Source organism: Cyphomyrmex costatus, unplaced genomic scaffold, assembly GCF_001594065.2.
Source record: "Cyphomyrmex costatus isolate MS0001 unplaced genomic scaffold, Ccosl1.0 scaffold14, whole genome shotgun sequence".
NCBI lineage: Eukaryota > Metazoa > Arthropoda > Insecta > Hymenoptera > Formicidae > Cyphomyrmex > Cyphomyrmex costatus.
The window spans coordinates 795,687-812,478 of NW_017275390.1; the positions used below are offsets into that span (position 1 = coordinate 795,687).

At 28.0% G+C, this 16,792-nt stretch overlaps 1 protein-coding gene across 1 annotated transcript in view; it reads right to left on the bottom strand.

Moving 5' to 3' along the window:
• 5-HT7 (5-hydroxytryptamine receptor 7) overlaps window positions 1-16,792 on the bottom strand; it is a 39,343-nt gene extending 22,551 nt beyond the window's left edge. Inside the window, exon 1 of the mRNA XM_018551374.1 lies at window positions 16,596-16,792. The gene's annotated coding sequence lies outside the window, so the exon portion shown is untranslated. The remainder of the gene's footprint in view (window positions 1-16,595) is intronic.

A 16,792-nucleotide genomic window follows, 5' to 3' on the forward strand; every position in this document is an offset into this window, starting at 1 on the left:
TAACAATTACTCCACACCTCTCTCCCTCCCTGCTTGTATAATAAATTTCTATGCGAAACGAGATCCACCACATTTTCCCCTTGAAAGAAAGGAGAATGTCAACGCGGAACGTCGTACGCCGCTAGACAGGGGATGAGATGATGAAAGGTACTTCGCGTAAAAAGTCGTATGCCCCGTAGCAGGGGAAAGATAGAGCGGAACACGCTTCGCGTGGGAAGTTGTACACCTTGAGGCAGGAGGACCTTAAGATGGATCTTGCTTCGCATGAAAAGTCAAAAACCCATATGAAACAGTACAATTAGAAACTTCGTTTCGTTCTGTAAAGCAGTAAACTTTTTTCATTAATAACTTTAAACGAAGAACGATCATCAATCGAAGTTTGTTGAAGATTACCAAGGTCATAACAAAATGTTAAGGTCAAGGTCATCCGAGCTCAGTCTCCTTTTGTCAATATTAACCAAACATTGTTTATTACAAACAGTAAATTACGCATGACCAAAGAAAAAAATAATTCCTATGTTAATTTCTAACTACCATAACCAATGGGTGTGCATTTAGCAGTCCGTGGTACCTACTGACCGAGCTGACACGCGTTTCTTTAGCAATCTCCAGAAATTGATATCTTGTTACTTATTGAGAAAATTATAAAATTGTAAAGGAATTGTAACTTTTCGACACAGAATTAATTTAATACGCTCTTCCTGCCACGAACGTTGTCAGCAGTATTATCCCTCCCCAATCCTTATATATTATCTAATATCCTTATACATTATCCTTAAACTAATATATATAATATACTGTGATTATATATTATTAAATTGTTCAGAAAGTTGTGTTATATTCTATTAGCTTAAAATTGTGTACAGAATATATTCATTGCGAAATGTTCGACTATCTCATGTAAAAGCTTAAAGTTTTCCCTAAAAATTCGTTTAAAAAAAATGTTTCTACGATTTTTTGTTATTGAATTATATACGCGGATTAAATAAAAGAACATTCTAATCTTGATTGATAATAACTCTGTTAAAAATCATACTGCAATTCGAAAATCAAATTCTTAAAACTGAAACTTTGCTCTATCAAATGAAATATAATTGCTAACTTTTTAATACCTATTAAATAAAAAAAACAATAACTCTATATTAATATATTACATCTGTTATATATGTAGGTATATTATAAATATTATATAATTTTTATGTAAAATTTAATAGGACAGATTTAAAGTTTTTTTTTTCATTTTTTTTCCCTGCAAACAACATATAGAGATGGTAATCAACTGTGTTCTACGTCAATTTCTTTTTTGATTTACAGCCTTTCCATATAAAATCTTTCTGTCTGACAATTTGTGAATTCTGTATTAACATAATAATTTATTAGCTTTATTACATAATCTTTTATGTTTTCTCGTTATTTTTTTAAACTAAATTAGAAAATAATTTTAGAGAAAATATTGGAGGATGTACAGACAGACATATTATGAACATATTTCGTATATAATATATGTTTATATGTATTTCTATATTCATATATAAAAATCTGTTACCAAGAAAGAAAAAATGAGGTCCATTGCTCTTCGGCACATCAATGTTGCAGGCTGAAATCCTTTCTTTTGGAATGTCTAGGTAACAGAATTATAATAGTTATACAGTATATCATATTATAATATAAACCGTCATATATATTATTATACTTATATAATATATATTAGATAATTTATATATATATTTTATTAAGTAATTTATTTACATTTATGTTACGGGCAATTTAATTAATTCGGGATTTATACATAATAGCCGACCAATATAAACAATGCCTACTCGTTTTGGGAAATTTGAATAATGGAGGTAAAAATGTTCAAATTAATCAAAACGGCCAGTCATTATAAATTATGCCCACGTATAAATGTGAAGTGTGATTAATGAATTAAACGACTGAAAATATCATTATAAAAAAATAGGTCAGTTTTCTGCAATCTCAACTTGTTACTTATTATATATATTTCATTTAAATATTTTTTTATTAGTTAATTACTTCTACATATTTCTCTGCTAATGTCTAAAGAACTTTTATACAAAATTATTTAATTTACATATTATATTGCATATCCAAAACGTTTTGTTATTGCTAAAATCTCTTTTGTCTCACTAAATTAATTTACCATACGTATACCAAAAGTAGATATTTTGTAAAATATTAGTAAAGTCCCCATATACAAGATTAAATTTAGGGTACAACTTTGTACATTGAAATCTTGTCTGTTTCTACAATGTCATCATAATTTTAGTTTTGATAAACTCAATTTGGTAAGAGATGAAAAACATTATCAATAAAACATAATAAAATAAATAAATAAGAAGGATTTATAAACTCATAATGGAATACAAGAAAATGAGGGAAAAAAGTAATTCTATATATGAATACAAATTTATTAACTTTTTATAACAATAAAGTGTTATTAATTAATAAGGAAAAATTTATAACAGTAATTTATTATAATTCATTAAGATTAATTTATGTAATTGTATATAAGGGTTGTTCGCAAGCTACTTATCTAGAACAGTAATTTATTATTATCCATTAAGTTTAATTTATGTAATTGAATGAAGGTTGTTCGCAAGATGCTTATCTTACGTAACAAATGTCCAAACTGTTACGGTTCTTTTATAAATATTGTATTCAAATAAACATGTATTATAGTATTTAATTTAATAATATATATATATATATATATATATATATTAAAAAACATGTGACTTTATTTATGGAAAAGTTGAATTTTTGTTTTACATGAGTAAACAAAATTATTTGTGTACAAAAAACTAAATTTGTAAATAAATTTTTAAAGAAAGAATATTGTTTATTGAAACAATAATAAATATAAATAAAAAAATTAATGAAAACTGATAATAAAATAAATAACAATAAGAAAACTTTGAATAGACAGAACAAAGTATTCATTTTTAATATTGTAGAATTTAAAAAATTTAGATTAATATATATACACAGTAATATTTAAATAATTTAAAAAAGAAAAATTAAGAATTATTATTCGTTTCTACATTATAAAGTTTTAATTCATTCAAACGATAATAAAGCTTCTGATATCAGATAATAAGAAACTAAAAAACAAAGAAATTAAAAATAAAAATACCAGTACTCAAAGTATTCGGAACAATAAAATGACAGAGAAAAAACCAATTACTTATTCAAACAAGATGAACTATTATGACATTTGGTATTACATCGTTTCTCTTCTTATGCCTGCAGCTACACTTATTAGACGCGAGTATTTTTCTTTACAATTATATCTCTTAAATTCTTGTCCTTCAAATAGAGAAAATTTCCTCGCGCGTATTCTCGTAAGCAAATTTTTGTAACTGGAATCTCTCTCTCGTTTTAGGATTAAATAATTCTTTACATATAGAACATTTATTTCTGATGTAGAATTTTGATAGCATACCACGTTCTGTTTCTCATAAAAATCACTACTTTTAAATAATATTACTGTTAGGAGATTTTTTATCACTTCCACCTTTTTAACATCTGATTATATGTAATCTGATTGTTTCACCGACGTTTAGCTCAGAACATTTTTTTACAGAAACGTCTTTTTCATTTTTCAACATGAATTTATAAATTAAATTTCACCTTTTTTTTTAATCAATAACTTTAGCTTTAATTTCTTCAATTTTTCTAACTTCTCCCAAATGAGATCGTTAGCTTTTTTATGTTCCATTTTTATTTTCATCTTCTTTGTTCTGTTCATTATCATTATCTTCTTCATCATTGTTATGTTTTTTTTTTCTCTTTATTTTCATCTTTTTCATCTTTACTATCTTCAAATACATTTAAACGTAATATTTCTTCTAAATTGTCTTCATATCTTATAAACTGTATGGTTTCTCCGAACAAATTGGAACTTTTAAATTCTGGTTGGCCGAACATAACTTCATACGGGCAATATTTTATATCTTCGTGTAGGCTCTATTTTTCATAAATTGTATGTACAAAAGCAGAAGCCGTACGTCACTCTATTGTTTTATGTATTTGAACATTTAATTATTTGAAATCAAATGCTGAAGATGTTTTCGACACCTTGTTGGTTGGCACGTTTAATAGATTCTTGACTTTGATTATAACGCGGTTTTTCATGGACATTTTTTAATTCAAACTACATAGAACAAACTTCTTCAATAACTCGATTATTAAAGTAGATAAAGAGTGAAACGCTAACGGATTTTTAACCAACTAAAACACAGAAAAAAAATAGAGAAATGTGATTGTATTCATGGACATTATACGAGAAGCGACATGAATTCTATATACGCTGAATACGAATTAACATATGCTGAGACAACGCCGCCGCGCCGGTATGAAGACCGTATCAGCGTAGTTAAATAAGGAGATTATAAACAGTTAAAATACAAGGAGTAAAATTTAAAATACGATTATCAAAAAATTAGTTTATAAAATACTTAATATTATATAAGTATATGTACTTAAATACCACATAAGTATTTAATATTTTATGTCAAAATGTGCCAGAATAAAATATAAAATATTTCGCGAATTGATTTGTGATGCACAATATATTTTTCATTATATCGACATCGGGGCCTATACGGACGATAAAGTGATGGTAGTATTTTTCAAGCATGATTGATCATCAATTCGATATAGACCGCATAAATGTGCCAAAGCCAGCAGCGGTTAAAGAAAGGCGGATATTACCGTACCGCCTTATTGGAGACAAAGCTTTCCTTTTCAAGTCATACCTGCATCACCCCAGGCAAGAAAAAAATGAATTTACACCAAACCAAGTTGTGTACAGTTATCGCTTGAGTTGTACCCGGAGAATGATTAAGAATATTTTCGACATTTTAATAAGTTAGTAGCGAATATATAAAAAACTGACAATTGTCAATTTCTAACCGAAAAAACGTGATATTAATGATACAAAAGCAACACTTTGCTTACAACTTATTCCGAAAAAGCTATGCAAACAATGTTGCACGCACGTTTAGCTTAAATGAGTTCAGGCACAACCTTGACAAAGGCAAGGCCTCCTGACGACGAATAATGGAGGATGCGGATGTGCATTTGCAAATGTAATTCGAAGCAGATCAAACATGTGTATTCACAAGTGCATGGCAGTTAAGGATGAATTTTGTGATTATTTTAATATTTTAAAATGAAGCAATATCGTAGCAAGAGGATCGTTTTTAAGATAATGATTTAAAGATTTAATAATATGAAATAATACCATATATAAACCAATGATCAAAGTTAATTTGTGAAGATTATTATCAGTTCAAATTTTAGTTAAATAATTGTGTTGCAAGGCCGACAGTATATACATCACAGTCTGAGAAATAAATATAATTAGAACTTTATATATAATTATATCATTATGCCAATTTATTATGAATTATTTATATTGTCACATAAACGCGGTCAAAGCTTTATATTATTATTATTCCAACATTTTTATTGGAATAATAATAATTACATATAATTGACCATATTTAACGCTTTTCATATAATTATATAACAATATAAATAATTTATAATAAATATAAATTTAAAAATAAACCTCTGTGTACCCCTGAAATGAATATTTGTTCACAGTTTATTTACTAGATTAGTTCCGAAAGTCTAAGGTTTTATGTTAAAAAATTTCATGTTACATATGTACCAAAGCTGGAGTCACTTATACAGAATTACAAAAATTACATTTTACAAAATGTTGTAAAAATTTATTTTTTAAATTTATACAAAATTACTGGTTATAAAAATATTTAATTACTTAATATTTAATTACTTATTATATAAATATTATTTATTAATTACATATAAAATTAATTACTTTTAAAATTAAAATTACTTATTTATGCTTGCGTTTATTCGTAAGTTTAGTGTCTAAAGAACTTTGAATAGGTGGTATATGATCTCGTTCCGCATCTTCATCCTCAATTTCTTGTAAGTCGTTCTTCATAAAGCTCGTGAAGTGTGTAACAGAATCTTCGCCCGGGAGTTCCGGTATGGTGAAGGATTTCGTTACTTCCACATTTACGCGAAGAGACTGATCAAAGTTGAGTGATTTCAAAACTTCTACTAATTAACTCCTGTAGTTCACTATCTTTATCAAGTCTCCGTCTGCTTACCAGTAAAACTATTTCCTACAAAAATTGAAATTATTATTATGTTTTTGTTTATACATTGTATGTACATATATGTCATTACCATTTTGAAATACCTATAAGATATACCCAACCTGATAATTGCACATCTATCGGCTGAACTGTTGGTATTCAGTTTATAATTTTCATCATTCGCTGCCTCTCAATATTATCTGTTGCTAGAGCTTCCAATGCATTCATTGTCGTTCTGTAACAAAAGATATCACACAATACATAATATTGCAGTGATATTGTTAAAATATCACAAATATTTCTGCTATAAATTTTCGCGGATATTTAATATTACAGCGATATTTATTCAACATTACTTATTATATTGAATATTATTGCTATATTGTAAAATTATTAAAATATTGCATGAAATGTGATGTATTACGTACAAGCCTTGTAAATAAAGATCTAAAAGAAATTGAATGCTCTCGTAATAAACCCACGAACTACGTGAGGCTGCAGATCCACTCGGCGACTTCTTTCTACAATATGCCCTGGAGTCACAGACAGATTTCCACTCCTTAAGTTCCTTGGCAGAAAAAAATATGCAATTAATATTTAATTAAAATGTGTAATTAATGTCAAAGAATAATGTGTCACAATGTAAAAGAAATTGTAGTACTATTAAATTTTACAGAAACTTCTTCCCACAGTATCTCTTTCCAACAAAATTCCGTGCTCTGCAAGAGGGAGTTTAAAATTCTACAGAGAGACCGAACATCTGAGATAAGCTGCTCCTCCAGACAAATTTTCTCATTCGTCCAAGGAGCGCTTCTTTGAACACTTTCACTGTAATACAATTGTCGGTCATCATCTGCTCGACCTCGTTGACCAAACTTTTGCGTAGAAGATTACCATCACCTGTAAATAGAAATAAAGATAGCAGTTAAATGAAATTTTAATTTGCACTCAATTCCAATACTTTTATTATTTAATACTTACCGTTTTTTACATAAAATATAAATTTTTATCAATGACGACTTAGTAGAAACATTGTACATATTCATGAGTCTGGATTTTCGCACAAATGGTCTTGCAGATCCTACAAGTAAAAGATGGTCGTAGCTGAAATTAAAATAATTATAAGGAAGTATTGAAGCAAAATAAAATGTAAAATATAATAAAACAAATATAAAACAAATGTGATTAAAAGTCTATTTAATTTTTTCTTCTAACACATTTAAAGACCTAATAAAGATCAAAATATTTGCTTATTATATGATTGTTTTTAATAGTGGCACGAACACTTAGCTTCAGCTGGTAGCTCCTCTTTTTGTATTAATTTAATTGATTCTAATTAAGTCCTCCTTTATGTATTGTTAAATTAATTTTATTTAAAATGTGGTTAAAAATTTTTTATATCTACTAACCTCGCTAGATTCTCCGTCATTCTGCATTTTGAAGTCCTTGCTGGTCGCTCACGTATCCCGTAGTTCAATAAATCGAACTATCGGAGATCATATCCGGATATAGCGAGGGGTAAACCGTTCAGGGTATTGCAGTATATAAATTTGGGATATTATTGAGCATTACTGGGCATTATACTTAAAAAAATTGTGTATTATAATAAATAAGCGGTATGAGGTTGTGCATCACTAAAGCATTAATGGGCATTACCGGGGCATTAATGGGTATTAACTAGGGCGTTAATGAGCATTATTAGGGCATAAAAATTGGGCATTACTGGGCATTAGTATAGACATTGATGCAGTACACAATTTTGGTCAGCGATTTACTCCTCGCGCAACACTTATATGAATTCTAAAATAGATATATTAATCTGTTGTGCTCTTCTTTTGAAAAGTTTAAAAGTACTAAATAGCATTGTATTTTTTAATGAAATAACCATTAATTAGGAACAATACAACAAAGAATTTAATAACCGTTAATTAGGAACAATGCAACAAAGAATTCTTTAAAAAAAAATTTATTGTAAACATACTAAAGATGACCCGAGAGAGGATCGAAACATTTATATGTACAAAGATATATTTATAAATGTCATCATGAATATTACAAACAACGAATGCTTTTCACATTAAGACTCTGTGTAGGTTTTCATGCTTCTCATACAAAGCAATTGATTTATACAAAAGCGGTTTTCATTTTATATTTTATTACTTATTTTCAAATATACAACAAATTTTTTGATAAAGTAATTGTTTTTATAGGGCCTATAAACAGAACATGTTGACACGAACTCTTCGGCGAAGTTGTGAGTTGGTGGGAGTTATATAACGCCTTTTGCACCCGTTTGAATAATACAAAATAATTTCTTATTTTTTATGAAATTATCTTGTCGATAAAGAAAATACGGAAAAGGTTCAAAAATGAGAAAATAGCAGCATTAAAAAAAATTACAATTTTTAACCAAAAAATTTCTTTTTATTTATTCGATAAAAGATTGTTCAAATTGTTTTATTATATTAATCTTACAAGTTCATCAACGAAAGTATTTGATAAACTTCATGTGTTATACCAATATATAACTTGATTGATCAAATAGTTTATAAGTAATCTTTCCCGCCAATTTCAATAAGTAGAGTATTTACGTTTCAAAAGTATATATTAGTTTAGTTACAGAAAACAGATTTATAGACGGAGTCAAGTAAAGGGTCTTACAACGCAAGAAATACCTGCACGCAAGAAATAGACTAAGTTCCTTAAAACTTCGTATTTCTGTAACTTTGGAAATATACTTGTTACATGTAAGTCTATTGATTAAAGCCAGAGCCGGATTAGCACTTGAGGCTAACCTAGGCTATATCTTTGACAAGATTAAGGGGGCAGCATTTCTTTGAAAAGAATTTCTAAAAAATAACTATTTTCATCAGACGCAAATAATTGAGAAAATTGTCTATCGATCGACAACCACTAGATTTGAGTTGGGATTTCACAATCTTCGTGTCGATTTCGTTCTACCAAAAGAGAAATCTGAGAGGGAGCATGCTGGCTTTTTTTCGTGCAATCATCCACATAAAATGGAGTGAATAGGATTGCGACAAATGTGTTTGCTATCAAAAAATCGTGTAAAATTATACTGTAGTAAATGAAATATATATAATTTTGCAACTTCTAAGTATATTATGAAAACATTGTAAAAAGTTAAAATGGGAAAATCCTTACAGAAAATCCCTTTTTTATTGTCGCAAACACAGACTTGGAACATTCCAGTTTGTGGGTTGAATCGTGGCAGCATATAAATGTCTACAGGCGGTAGAAATCTTAATCCAACCCTGATTAAAGCAAAAATAAATTTTTTAACAGAATTTATTTTTAATTAATATTAACATTATATTTACTTTTATTATAGAAATATTATATTTACTTCAAATACTTCAATTGTTATTTGTTATGAAGTTGAATATTCCATAACGAATAAGAAGCCTGTAGCAGTCTAGCTTGGATCTTAGTTACTTATATATAATTTCGTGTGAATTTATATACTAATATATGTAGTCTTTTTAAACTGCGCACTAAACAATTATCGGTCTTGAACCGCCACTTTAATAAACTACAATAGTACTATCACGAATTAAATTAACAATTTAATAAATAATTGATGCTCTTTTTTGACATCTTATATCGATGTGTGTGTGTGTGTGTGTGTGTTAAACTATATTAAAATCTGAAAAAACTAAATTCACGCGAAATTATATATAACTAAAATCCAAGCTAGACTGTTATAAGCTTCTTATTCGTATTAGTTCTTACATATATATGTTCTTACATTAACGGTCTTTGGATTTGAATATTTACGTGCCTGAAAGAAAACGTTCATCACTTCACGTATACCGCAGTTATTGCGAGGAATATTACTAAGGCCTCGGTAGCCTAATTGGCTAGGACACTTGCGCGTAAAGCAAGCGATCCGGGTTCGACTTCCGGCCGAGGTAATATTTTTCGCAATAAGAAGAATTATTTTCAGATTTAGTATTTTTTCAAATTTATAGTTTAACATCGATATACGATGCCAAAAAAGAGCATCAATTAATTATTAAATTATTAATCAAATTAATTCGTGATAGTACTACGGTAATTTATTAGAGTGGTGTTTCAAGACCGACAATTGTTCGGCGCGCAGTTTAGAAAGACTACATATATTAGTATATAAATTCACGCGAAATTATATATAAGTAACTAAAATCCAAGCTAGACTGTTATAAGCTTCTTATTAGTTATGTTCTTGCATTGACGGTCTTTAGATTTGAAAATTGTTTAAATATTACATTTATTTATTACTTGTTTAATTTGAAAATGTATATACCTTTCGGAACTACAAATTCTACATATTACTCAATTATAATTTAAATATTTCTTTTAAAGTTTCTTTTGTTCTTCTTGTATTCAGTATGCATACATCTATCAACAATTTGGTCGATTACACTCTTTAATTTGTGACAATATCTTTTATACCATTGACTAATAAATATATAAATCTTTCAATTGCAAAATTAATATAGAAGAAAGTGGTATTTTGGTAACCCATTTACATTTTATGCAATAACTCGATTAACAATCAATATTTTAATTTAACACTTAAGCGGATTCTAAAGTCTTCTAGCTGTATTCGAACTAAATCATATAATTTTTGTATTACTTTTTTCCTCTTTTACTGATTCGAAAATCCTTTTCCAGGATTAAAGTATACGCATTAATATATATGTGAGGTAGAGCAGTGTATGATGAGAACAAAAAATTAAAAAATTGAAATCTTACCATTTATTAGTTCAATATAACGCTCACATCGTGACATTTGCTTCATATAAAAACTATGCAATCTGTACTTATAAAATAGTCCACTACTAGTTTGCACGAAAAAACAATATGAAGTTCTTAAAATTGAACTTAGACGTCTAATTAAAACGTTATTGTTATACAAAAATGAATGTGTATATATGTGTGAGATATTGATGTAGTAATATATAGTGATGTGTCAACGATATGTAAATCGTCTGTGTGTAAGTGCTATTTTAATATAATATGACTAATCATCTTTAGAATCCTCTTAATGATTATATATTCGTTAAAGTATATTGCTAATAGAATAAAAAAAATGAAAACATTTTTGTTATTCAGGACACTAAAAATGTGGTAATACTCCATAAATGCTCAAAAATAAATAAAGGTAATAATGTGACCTTGCACAAAAATAGATGTAAAAAGTTAATTTTGTATAAAAAAAAACAGCATTTGTTTGATTACAAAATTAGCACTTTCGCAATTGGTAACGTAGTTCTACTTTTTTTTTACATTAGCTGAGTACCGGCAACGTTTTTCTAAAGTTTTTAGCTGAATACCGATGACGTCATGTCATTTCAAACTTTGTAGCTGAGTTCCGGTAATGCAGTTCTATAATCAACCCGTATCGTATCTGGTCATAAATAACAGAGTTGTCATCTGACAAAAACATTAAAAAGTTTTACCTAATAGAGACAAGTTGTACTTTTAAGACAAGTTGTTACATTTGTTTTCAATAAACACATTTAATAAATTTAAACAGCTCTTTTCATTTTAATATTCTCAATAACCTTTCATCAATTTTTCCAACTTATACTTGTAAGATTAATTTTGAGAAATAAAAAAAGTCATAAAAGAGCTTACGCGGATATTAGTGCGCACTCATTGTCTATTTAACAATAAAAAGATACTTATTAATAAATTAAATTAAATTTTAATTAACAATTTAAATCGTTTTCAATCATAAATTTTCAGGTCTAAATAAACATTAGAAATAATTCTGATTTACTCCCTAGATCCTTTGTATAATGAGATTATTATAATATAAGAAACGATACTACGTCTTCTTGTGTTTCTATAAATACATTTTAATTTTTGTATACATTAACTAATAACTAACCAATATTACATGCGTTACATTTCGATCATTTCTGTTTCAACAGTGACAATCGCAAATATCGCTTTCCATATTTACAATGTAAGTCCTTCTTTATTTCAAACACGTATTTATTAATAATTGCGGTATATAATCGTCCCACAGTGTATTGTTTGACTTACTAGATGATTACAATGGCCACTCTATCAACTGACCATCGTAATGTAACCATCCAGTTGAAACACACTGACATCTGTATACCTTTAAGCCTGAGCTACAATTGCATAAACGCAACTTACATTGTAAGGTAGTTGTAAAACCTAAAATAATCGTAATCGTAGTTATAAGTTGTTGTATATGTATATAATTGTAAGAATTAACTAATCACAGTCAAATATTCTCATCATATTCGACTTGATTGGTCAATTCTCACAACTACAGCCATTTACAACTTACGACTATTGTAAAATAGGCATAAGAATTCTTCAATCTCAATTGGATATTCTCCTCGTATCCAACTATAATTGATCAATTCTTACAACTACATCTACGTTTACACAATTGTAGATTGAGCTTTATGGTTACATGAAGAATTTTGACATACCAATAATGACTTTTTAATTCGTGACGAGATAATTTACAATGTATGTGTATACTACAAGTAGTTCTTCCATGATTTTAATTATGTAAAATTTTTATTAATACTTTGAAGGGAAACAAAAAGTCAGATCGAAACGTTTGCGATTTAATTTGTTAATTTGCTAATTATGTAAATGTCTTTTTATTAAATAAACATTACATTACATTAGGCTCCTTTATGGTTCTTCTTATCTCATTATTAGATTAATTCTCAGAACCAACATACATATATTTTATTTTCAAAGATAATTTTTTTATTTTGAAAAATAAATGGTTATGAATATAATACACACACATACATACGACGCGCGCACACATATAGTGAATAATATTTTTTATATTTATGCCCATTTAAAACTATATGCAATATTCAACTATATGTATATGTTTGAAAATCGCAGGCAACATTCAGCTAAGAGTGTATCACCTCAAAATCGCCAGTTGCGAAAGTGTCAACAAAAAAGCAAAATATTATTGAATGTATGTAAGTACATATATCTTCTTCCGCATGTAGGCTGCTCAGTACTAAAAATCAATAGTATAACATAAGCTGTTGATTTTTAACAGCAGAACTACAATCGATTTATGGAATATTTTGACCTGTAAACCCCGAAAAAACGAATGAGAGGCCATTAGCAATCAGCACGCGTAAAAGGCCACATTAGCAAAATGCTGTTATGTAACTTTGTGTATACCTCGACATGTATACAGCTCTGAATAAAATATTAAATAACAAACAATATACTCAAACATGAATATACGTTTCAAAATGCTTGAAAGGAAAAATGCATAGTAATAATAAATACTGACCGACTATTGTGTAGTAAAATATTAAGCCCATTCTACATTCTATGCATACCGATCGCAAGTTTGTTGCGACAACCAATTTGAGGCATTGATTTCAAAATGCAAGCTTCAGATTGACTATCGCAATAAACTTGCGATCGGCTTGCGTCTAATGTACAGAATGGGCTTTAAGGTCATAGTGTAACTACTGAGCAAATACAATAATTCCAAGTAATCACTCAAATTCGCTACCTAATAGCGAAGATATTAAGAGTTGTTATATCTACATTGACCATAATACCACCTTCTCTTCTACGTAGTAAATTCTATTATATACAAAATACATATTATATTTAAAATATGTGTGTGTAACTTATAATTTATACCTTTTTATTAAATATTACTAAAACATTTTTAACAGTTTCTTACTTATGTTACTTTTAATTTAATCGAAAGAGATAATGTGCTCACATTTTTGACAAATGGTATGTGTTTATTATTATTAATCGTACAATTATTACTCATATTAATTATTTTTGTTACTATGTATTTTTATATTATACTCATAACGAAATAGTCAGATATATCGATATTAAATAGAGTTACTTCGTATTGCTGGGAAAATAAACAATATAAAGTTAACAATATAAAATTATAATTATATTATATTGTTAGCGCAATTTAATTTGTGATATTACTGTAGTTCTGTCTACACAATGTTTCAAGACCGAAAAATCAATTCAACGCACAGTTTGGCAGGATTTTCTACGTAGTATATAAATTCACACCGAATTATTTGAACACTAAAGATCCAGTTTCGATCATTATTTCTATTGATTGTGTATAAAATTATAAGTTCAACTTATAAATAATAATAACGGAACATAAATACAAGTTATATATAAAATTATCAAGAATCAACAATATTTCGTATTATATAATAATCAACAAATAAAAATATTTCCTTTTTTCATGCAAATTATTTTTTTTTAACTATATATAACGGGGATTATATAATGTAAAATATGGTATATACCAAACTCTATCTATTTTTGTTTAGACAGTTTTATGGTTTTTTCTTCTATCATTGAGAAGTAGCATTAATTAATGTAATCCGTTAACAATATTTTATTAAAATAATTTTAATTTAGACTGTTCATTTGGATGACATTCAAGTCCGAATACCTAAAACCGCTGTTTGAACAAGAACATTTTATACGAGTTATTAATATGTAGCAATACTACCATATATTAAATTTGAGTAAATACGAATTCATTAAAAACTTTACAGACGAACTATTTCCAATAAAACTGTATGAAATATTAAATACTTTCAATACATTAATACATTATTTGATATTACAATGTAAATCGATTACTAATTAATTCCTTCTTTCTATAATAATTCTCTCTTATGGTACACACATCATCAATTAATAATTTTCCTCTTTATGTATATATACTAAAATTTATAAATATCTAATGCACAATAGTTTTTATATATTAATCACATTCTCTCATTACATAGAATGTTGATATATTTAGATTTACTTATGCATATTTTTATTTAAAAAGCTCTTTTTGAAACTAAATAAGTAATTTTTCTTTTTTAAACACATAAAAATCTTACATTTTAGATATAACTGTTTTAACTATTTACATATATTTCATAATTTGAAGTATTAGAAGCTTACAAACTTCAATGGGACACAAGACAATAAAAATGGTTCTATAATAGATGGAATTTATAAAATAAAAGTATATGTATCATGAATTTTTCTTATAATAAATATTGGAAACTTGGAATCAATAAAAAAGAAGATTAAAATAATAGGAATTATATATAAACCATAAATATTATATATTTCAATTCCTTTTATATCTTTAGACATTTTCCCTATAACGCTTCATGTTATGTACATTGACCTCTTATTTTCTTTTTCCATCAATTTGTAAACTACGACTCAACTATACACTTGATTGACTCAATGACTTAATAAATTATGAAAAAATCACTCTTGTCGTTTACAAAGTATGGTTACAATTTACTTTATATTTGCTTGGTTAACGAGAAATTGCAAAATTGCTAAATTATGAAAAAAAGATTGTAAAAAATATTACGCTCGTGATTGCACAGTTCGCGATTGTAATTTTCATATTATTTACATATTCAAGCCATATAATACACGTATAATCATAATGTTTAGGCACACGTGCATAAAATATGGAATATTTCGATGTTATTAATAAATTAGCTAAATACTTTTTTCGTTTAACCATATTGCTTCACTATAGTTTCATCTTTTTTACATTTTTACTAATTACTTACAAGAAGCACCATTTTAGAATATATTAAATAAGATGTCTTATATATCTCCTTTCCCGAGTTCATAATGTATAGGTATACACATCACAAAGTGAGTATATATCCGTGGCTTTGCTTTATGCCGAAGTAACTCTTATAAAAGGCTCTCATGAATTACTTGCGCGTTTTCAACGAACATAACAAATAGCTTCTCTGACCGCAAGTGCTCACCCGAATATAAATATTATATAACATGAGACGATTGTGTGCGCATTTTAGATCAAGGACGAATAGAATTTTTTTTCATAAATCTAGATCCACGCTCTTGCTTTAAGAGGTCCTAAACCGTAAGAAATTGACCAATCGCAGTCGATTATTTTTCTCGTATTCAACTGTGATTGGTCAATTTCTTATAAGGCTTTACGACTTACGGCCTCTTAAAGCAAGCTAGTCGATCTAGACTAAAGGGTTACATTCTGATTTATCATCGCGGCAAAAATACAAATCTATAAATATCGTTTGCAGTGAATAATTCTATAAATTTCAAACAAACAAGGAATTTATTTAAGAGGATAATAATTGCGCTGGTATAGTCGAGGACGTTTATCTTTAACATCACATCCTTAGACCGTAACGATTCAAAAGATGGAATCTTTGAAATTAATGCGAATTTGACGAAGAGACAATAAAATTGTGTATACGTGCCTAAAATCATCATTTTTATCTCCTGTTCGACTATCTGGAGCTTTCGCTCTTTTTTTATCAACATTTTTCCACACAGACGCGAAGTATCAGAGAAATGGAACGAAAGTAAAAAGAAAAATGATCCACGTACCTATTGGCCCATTATGTGTATAATACTCCAATAAGTAGAGAAATCCAAAATTTACGCTGTCATTATCAAAATCGATCGACGATCTTCGTATCAGCCTAGGGAACTGCCGTGAACAGTAGCAAGCGATAGTAGCAAGGAATAGCAGCCTTCGTTGAAAAAGTTGACCGCTCCGCATACAGTTTTGCAGTAATAACCGC